Below are 7,586 nucleotides of genomic sequence, written 5' to 3'. Positions count from 1 at the left end.
CTCCTTATTGCTTCTTCAAATTTATGAGAAATGAAATAGCCAAAATCTATCAGACTAGTTTTCATCTATCAGACTGGCAAAGATCAAAACTGTTGAGAATACAGTGTTGACAAGTGTGTGTGTATAATTGTAAAATATGGAAGGGTTTATTTTTATACCAGGATGAGGGCAGGATTTAGAGTAAATACACATACACACACAGATACACACAAACACATATACACTTACATATACACACGCACATATTCTCTCAAGTACACAAAGTACAAAGATATTTATTATAGCACTGTTTTGTCAAATAAAAAATAAATCCAAATTTAAGTAAGGAGAGACGTTGAAAAGATTATTCCAATAGGGAGAACATTCTGTAAGACCTGCAAGTGCTTCAGAGTTTAGGTAAGAAAGGGCTTTTCTTTTATAGGGAGGTGTAAATAAGGCTAGAAAGAAATGGGTATGGGAAAATGGGTTGAGTGAGGGTGGTGTGATTAGACTACAGATCAGAGTATGTTTTAGCCTGAGATAACTAATTTCTGGGAGGGCTGTTAAGGAGGAACTGTATACTAGCTCAGGCTGAGGTCAAAAGTTCAGGTCAAAGTTCAGAGGTTCAGAAAAGAAGACACAACCAAAGTTTGGTAGCAGGCATTTTTTTCCTGGATTCATCAGTGAGGATAAAACAGTTTTCATAATTCATTTGTGAGACAAAGAATGAAAATTTGGATGGTCTGAATCTGACCTTGTCATAGGTAAACAAAGGGACATTCTGTAATCTTATCTAAGTCATTTGGGGAAGGGTGTTTCTTTGCAGTAACACGTTTCTCTTCCTCCCCTTCATCTCATTCCCAGCACAGAGGGGTAGGCAAATTTCTTCAACCAGCCCTGCTTTCTAGGACCATAGGGTTCAGGTAAGATTCAATATTGTCTGTTTGTTGTAGGAATGGGAACCACCTTATATAGTAAAGATAACATTAGTTATTGTAACTAACAAACCTCAAATAGGCAAAACACATTTGAAGTTTATTTCTCCCTGAGGTGAAATGAAAAATGGATGCCCCTGATTGGCTGGCGGTTCTCCTCCAAATGATGATTCAGAAACCTAGGATCCTTGTATTTGTGGCATGAGGCTTCTAAGGATATTTTCCTTATTTGCATCAAATTTATGGAAGGGACAAGAGCATGAAGGATCAGGTGTTCCTGGCTCAGACCTGGAAATGGCACCCATAATTTCTATTTACATTTTAATGCTAAAACATAGGCACATAGCCACACCTTAGTGTGAGGGAAACTGGGAAATGAGGACTACCTGGTTACCAGGAAGATGAAATGGGTTGGGCGAACAGGTAGACAGTTCCTCACGCAACCTCAATATCCACAATTTATAGTGTATAATTAGTAGTTAATAAATAATAGAACAAACTGTATCTTTAAAAAAGAGACAAATCTGTATGTGCTGATATAGAATGATCTGTAAAATATTTTAAATATGACAAATTAGCACAGAACAATTTGTATAATGGAATCTGCTTCTCCTCACCTACCAAAAAGGATATTCACAAGTATCTGGGTACACACATAGGATACCTCTGGAACCATTCCCAAGAAACTTGCTTCAGTGATTACCTCTAGCATAGGACGTTGCGGGATTCAATTTCAGGGGTGGGAAAGCATATTTGTACAGTTTTAAAATTTTCTGATTCTACATATTTCCTATTTTAACAAAAGAATTGGCCTGATCTTTTGCTTTTAGTGAATGAGAAGAAACTTCCAGCTTATGTTAAAATAGTTGAAGCCTCTATCAGAAATATAGAGGACAAACTTTCATACAGTTTCATAGTATCTCTGACACCATAACTTGAGATTTCTCCCTTTTTTGTCTTCTACCAGTCCCTGGTTCCCATTTCTACTCACAATACCTTAATGTGGGCCAACTCCCTCTTTACTTGCTGAGGATTAAGTGTTTGTTCTCCTGAGACTGTTCCCTACTTTTTTCTGAGAACTACTAAACATGATTTCCATTCTGGTTGTTTTTTCTTGACCCCTATGGCTCAACTGTTTCCCTCCACATGGCTTTGTAGTAATGTGTCATGTGTCAGTATTTTTCTGGTTTCCTCTTGATTTAGTTGCAAATGCTTTATCTGGTTATCAAGTCTTTTGCCAAATGTTGTTTATTTGTTTTTTCTGTGTGTGTGTGGGATACCCTCCAGTTAGCAGTATTAAAATGATGGATTTGCCAAGGAAGAAAATAAAGACATTCAAATTCAGTTCTTTAGCATTAAACAGATTCTTACTTACCACCCAGCCTAAAGTAGTACCCAGATCACTCTTTTTACATTACCTTGTTTTATTTTCATTACATTAATTCTTACTACTTGACATTTAAAAAAATATATTTGTAATTATCTGCCTTTCCCACTAGAACATAAGCTACATAGGTAAATGGACCTTCTCTATCTATTCTAATGACATCTTGTGCCTAGAATAATATCATGTTCATGAAATTTTGCTGCATGTAGTAGGAATCTCTAAAGCTTGTTGCTTCTTTTATGTTTATCTTCTTTCTTATCTAAACTCACATTCTTTACCTGAAGATAGAAGACACTCTCTGCATCCCAAATTCTTGTTTCCTACCTAGGATTTCAAGGCACTTTGACAGCAGCTATGTATCATGGCAATGATTAATTTGCACTGCCATTGCTATTAATAGTTTAGACATCTGTCTCTCAAACATGAGATGGAACTTCTTGAGGGCAGTGAACACATTTGATCAGTGATTGTAGCTCCAGTTCTTTGTACCCAGTAGATGAATAAAGCACTGAAGATATATAATAAAGATATATTTATTTTTTGTAGAATTAAAACCCCAAAGAATCCCCTTTTAATTGTCTGAAAGACAGTCTTTATTCCCTATAGATTCATTACTAGCATTAAATAAATGAGTGAGAAAAGGTATTCATCAATAATTAAATAGATAAAGAAATGCTTCACAAAGTCTCCTCCACTCCCCCCTGCCCCATCCCCACAAAGTGGGATTTTAAAGTGAAGAATTTTCTGAATTAAGATTAGGGAATTTTATTGCACTATCTGAATCCATTACAAGAAATAGATCAATAAGATAAATAAGAAAGAAATAACCTTGTTTAATTGAAATACTTTTGAATAGGCAACAAAAATTCCAGTGATGAAAATCTGTTATGAGTGTCTGGTTGAAACCTCTCTGTCTTCATCACAGCAAACATATGAAGGCCAGGTGAATTCAGTTCTTCAACTGAAATGTGAGGTATTCATTCAAGATGTGATTCAAGAAGAATTTGTTAGGCCTCAGTAAAAAATCATATGGGTAGTATTCAGAGAAGGAAGATATTTTAAGTCTTTAGTGTGATCTCAACTCTTCAGCCTACTGGAAGAGGAGAACTAAAAAAAAAAAATTGCAGTGTTTCTTTGGAGAAAATAAACTTTGAATTTCTTTAGGTACTGTTAAAGTTAACCTTGAGGGTTTGAAGTTGTTTCCAAAGAATTTCATTGATTCAAAAGAATAAACCTACATTTGATAGTTATTTTCTGGCATTCCTGAGGATTTTAGAACATCAATTAATTTGATTTTATTACAATTACATTTTAAATTTTACTGATTTAGGTAATACAACAGAGGATGAAGTTAGTTTTAAAAACTCTTTGTAAACTATAACATCCATGATAATATTAATAGCTATTATTGCAATTATGATTACTGTTGTTCTGTAGGTGAACTTGGGGAGGAGAGTAGCTGAGAATGGAAAAACAAAGCCTTCTCTGTAAATTGAGTTAACTGGCTGTCTCAGCCTCACGCCTGACTAAAGAACATGGCTGGTTCCTGGGTCAGCAAGACTGACCCTGTGATCAATGCCTGAGGTGCTTCCCGCAGTCTCCAGACTGGGCCCTGCCGCATCTGGGATGACAGCCAGGCTGCTGGATCCATTTCAAGGCGACTCGGTGGGGCAGAGAACTATTAATGTATTTATCACCACGGGTATTAGTTACACGTCATTAGCGAGAAACTGCTGTAAAATGTTATTTTTATCCTTTTGTTTAACTACATATTGTCTATCTTAAAATTTTTTTTTGTGCCCATGTGTTTGTTTTGTTCAGAGGCGGGCACTTTAGTTTCGGAGACTCCTCCAAATTTTACAGTTTGTAAAGTAGGCAGTGGCCTCTAGGGTAGAATTTTAAGTGCCAAATCCAACTACTATACTTTCCTTCACTGGTCTCTTTTCGATCTAGATACTCCTGGTAGGACTAACACATAAAGACCGAATTTAACGTGTGTATGTTTGTGGATGTTTTTCTTCTTGAAGCCTGAGTATACTCTTCTAGGACATTGTAGCAAAGGGGAAAATAATCTGGAAATGTAAAAATGGGGTCTGTATCCACTTCACAGTTTTGTAGAGGGCTGTCTGTGATTGTCAGCTTGGTTCGGGAAATATCAGAACGCTTGAAACTTTGTGAGGAACATATGACTTCAGGAGACAGTGTAGTGTAAGCTGAAAACAGGGGCTCAAGAGTCAGACAGACCCAGGTTTGAATCTTAGCTGAGATTCTCCTTAGCTGTGTGACCTTGGAGAAGTTGTTACTGTCACAGATTTGTTGTCTTTGGATTTTTAATTAAATTGTGTCTAGTTAAAAATTATGATTTAAATGAATACAAGCTGAAGAATATTGTACAAATGGGAGTATTTGGCAACAGGGAACATTTTTGTCTTGATAAACAAAGCCATCAGCTACCAAAATGTCACAGACTGCCAATCAAAATGTAGGTTTACCTGAGGACACTAAGGGGATCTCAACCATAGGAAAGTAGTCTTTTTTGCTATAATTCTACAATGTATTTAGTCTTCCCATTGGAATGTACACTGAAGTGAATAGCAACATTATGTAGATGAATGATTTATTGTTTTTATTAAATTTTTTATACTTCCTTGTCTTTGTGCTAGCACTATTATTGTCTGTATTGTCCTTCCTTCTCCTTTTCTCTCTGGAAAACTTCTGTTCAGCATATATTCTACCTCTTGACAAAATTTCCTGATTGTTTTCCCCTTGGGCAGATTTTTTTTTTAAAGTATGATTTTTTTCCAAAACCTATCTTATATAAAAAAGGAAGAACAAATGTATTTTTGCAGATAAGTAGAATATAGAGTATGCAAAATTTGTTTTATAGAAAGTTAAAAACACAGTACAATTATTTAAAAATACAGCACAGCCAACAGCCCTTAAAATTTCCTTGGGCATTTCATTTGGTAGAGTTAAACAGAAATCCTTCCTTAAAAAATTAGCTAAGAAAATAGTCCATAAGTTAGGTTGTATAGGTTGAAAGAACTTTTCCTTGAGTTTTGAAAATCCATTTCTTCCATGATAACCCACATGAGGCATGACTTGTGAGGTATATAGGACAAAACACTGTCAGATGGATACACAGTAAGGACAAAGTGCATAAACAAAGAATTCATCCCATTTTCATAGAATTAACAGGCTAAATCTGAGTTTCTTCTTGTTTGATGTATTGTTTACGTTGGCAGAGTCAAAACAAACCCATGGAAATGTTTGTTCAAGTCCCAGCAACAGTGATATGTTTCTGTTGGTGGCATTTTCTAATACCACAATACTGCACAATCCCTGGAGGAACTAAGGTGTTGTGTGTGTCTGCATGTGTGACTGCAAACATCAAACAATGGAAATCATACATCTAGTACCATGTCATACTGTTGTCCCTTCTTCCACCTGCCACATTTATTAATGAGAACCACATACAGCATCAAAAGCATGACCCAATAGCATGCATAGAGTAATGTTCTGATAAGCATAACTGTTTGTTTGGATTCTGAAAGTGGTTCTTTAGATTTCTTTTAAATGGCGAAAATCATACTGCCCAGGAAGACTGTAAGCCAATAGTGAGTTTATGAAATTAACAAAAATAGTTTTCCTTCCAGATGTGCTGCACCATCTTTGCTAATCACTGCCATTGCAAACATCTTGGAGGGAAGTAAACATGATATGTTTAACACTGAGTAGAGGGACATGAAGACTATGACAATGTTTCCTCTAAGGCAGCTGGCAAAGGATGAATTTATGAGATCTACTAACTGGACAGTTAACAAGAAGAGGAGGATGCTCCAGATCTTACCCTGGTAGAAGGGCTGGATTACTCTGGAAATGAGAAAGAAAGGAAAGAATCCAGTGATAACCACTTTGTAAGTCATCCACAAGTGATGTTTGTGAAACCACATTGCATTGTACAGCCACTCTCGAAAGTAGGACTTACTCCAGTGGGTCTGCTGGTTTAACCGTCTGAGATATTCCATAGAAGTTTCAGTAAGGCACTTGGATCAAGCTGCGTGTTTTGTCACATAGCCCAGACTCAGCACCCTGTTTGTTAGGAGCTGGTCATCATCAATACTATATTGGTTGCCTATAAATTCCTGATTGTTATCAGTCTTCCACAAACTCAATGAGCAAGGAGTTTCTGTACATCCCCAGAGGTCCACTAATGCACTGGACACACCCAAAATAAGACTGACAAGCCCTTTCTATGTTAAAAACCATCCAGTATATCACACTGCTAAGGAAAGAGATCCAGATTAAAATCTGGAAATCTGGAAAGATCTAGATTAAAATCTGGAAATCTCCCCCAACTCCCCCAACCATAGGGTCTTCTTCTAAAACTTTGACGGTCTCCACAGATGAGGCAGGATCAAACATGGTATCTGAATCACAAATCTGTACATAATACATACTTTGTCCCAGTGTGTTGAAGGCTGTATATACATGATTTCTCTTTTGCCACCTCCTTTTTGCATGATGCAAATACTTTTGTTGGACAAAACCAACTGGTTTTCATGGTGTGAGCTTTTTTTATGTGACTCATCCATCTCACCAGGACCCTTTTCATGGAAGTTGTGGCTGATTTGTCTCTGCCCATGACTTCACTGAAGATGTCCACCCTGTAAAGGTCATCTTCTGAGTTCTCATCAATGACTCTGACAACTTTAATCCCAGGGTGGGTCAGCCTCTTCACAGACTGATGGCAAACATTTCCTTAAGTAGTCTGGATCTTCTTGGTAAGCAATGATGCAAAGAGCAACTGTTTTGTTCAATTTAATTGCAGTTTCTAGACAGTTTTCATGTTTTGGTGCTCCAGAAAGGCAGTCTTTGGATGATGACATATGATGTTATAAAGGTACCATACAGTCCAAAAGAGAAATAGTAATTACCCATTTGGATAAACTGGTAGCCAACAATATAAGCAGCTGTGATTCCAAAGAAGAGAGAGACTCCAAAAGTATGGTTCCAGTTATTCTTAGGATATACATAGAAACCTTTCTCAATGCATCTTGTGCAGCTTTTCATCATAAAATTGCCTGCAGCCTCTCTGTATGGTCCAGAAGGATCGGTGGACAGCAATTTCCAAAACTGAGGTAATAAGAGGTCAGATGAATTTGAGACTGCAAAAAAATAAAACAAACAAACAAAAAACCACATTTAAAAAGAATGGGGATAGTCTTAAATGTTTGATTCTCCCCTACTTTAAAATATTTTGCTGCTATTCTGTTTATTATTTC

General features: G+C 36.7%; 1 pseudogene; it reads right to left on the bottom strand.

Moving 5' to 3' along the window:
* Positions 1 to 5,705: 5,705 nt before the first annotated feature.
* On the bottom strand, positions 5,706 to 7,374 carry LOC101411267 (hyaluronan synthase 2 pseudogene; annotated as a pseudogene).
* Between the last annotated feature and the right edge of the window lie 212 nt (positions 7,375 to 7,586).

Source organism: Dasypus novemcinctus, chromosome 3, assembly GCF_030445035.2.
Source record: "Dasypus novemcinctus isolate mDasNov1 chromosome 3, mDasNov1.1.hap2, whole genome shotgun sequence".
NCBI lineage: Eukaryota > Metazoa > Chordata > Mammalia > Cingulata > Dasypodidae > Dasypus > Dasypus novemcinctus.
Note: the sequence above shows the minus strand (reverse complement) of the source record. Positions and strands in the feature narration are given on the sequence as shown.